Source organism: Fulmarus glacialis, unplaced genomic scaffold (genome assembly GCF_000690835.1).
Source record: "Fulmarus glacialis isolate BGI_N327 unplaced genomic scaffold, ASM69083v1 scaffold29140, whole genome shotgun sequence".
Taxonomy (NCBI): Eukaryota; Metazoa; Chordata; class Aves; order Procellariiformes; family Procellariidae; genus Fulmarus; species Fulmarus glacialis.
Genome location: NW_009186254.1, coordinates 4,719 through 5,547, shown reverse-complemented (window position 1 = coordinate 5,547; position 829 = coordinate 4,719). Strand labels below are relative to the sequence as shown.

The following is an 829-nucleotide window of genomic DNA, read 5'->3' as shown; positions in this document are numbered from 1 at the left end:
GCATTCCTCCAACAGCTCTAAAGGGATCCTGCATGGGAAAGCACCACGCTACAGCACACAGTCCGTCACAGAGCACCGCCAGTACCAGGAGAAAAGGGGACAGCAAACGTGACAGCTTAAAAGGCTTTTGGCGGCCATCTGGGACACAGCGGCCAATGAGCGTGGTCGAGCGTGGTCCTGCTGCAGGCTGCTTTTTTTTTTTTTTAAATTAATTAAATTTAAAAAATCAGACAAGCCTCATGTAGATGCTATACTGAGGGAGGTTTTGGGCAGGGAACATCACATCTCAAAACTCTACTAGAGTTCTTTTACGGGAGATGCTAAATCTGTCACGAGGACAGTAACGAAGCCCTTCCCTTTCACACCGGAAAAATGATTAAGTGGTGGGTAACGAGGGCAGGACCAGAGGTCAGCTTTTGCTGCAGGTTTCCACGGGGGTTCTACCATGAGCCGGCAATTCCCCATCCGTAAACCATCTGGCACAGGGAGGTGACAACATTTGCTAACGAAACTAGATTACTCAGGAGCCAAATTTAATGCTGCAGGAGATCTCAGGTAACGAGCGATGAAAAATGATTAAGTGGTGGGTAACGAGGGCAGGACCAGAGGTCAGCTTTTGCTGCAGGTTTCCACGGGGGTTCTACCATGAGCCGGCAATTCCCCATCCGTAAACCATCTGGCACAGGGAGGTGACAACATTTGCTAACGAAACTAGATTACTCAGGAGCCAAATTTAATGCTGCAGGAGATCTCAGGTAACGAGCGATCAGGGAACGGACAAATCAAATCGAAAAGATCTCCCTCGCTACTCTGTGTACCTGTCAACCAG

General features: G+C 48.9%; 1 protein-coding gene across 1 annotated transcript in view; it reads right to left on the bottom strand.

Moving 5' to 3' along the window:
- FNBP4 (formin binding protein 4) overlaps positions 1-829 on the bottom strand; it is a gene marked incomplete at both ends in the record, with an annotated part of 6,660 nt that overhangs the window by 1,157 nt on the left and 4,674 nt on the right. The window lies entirely within an intron of this gene.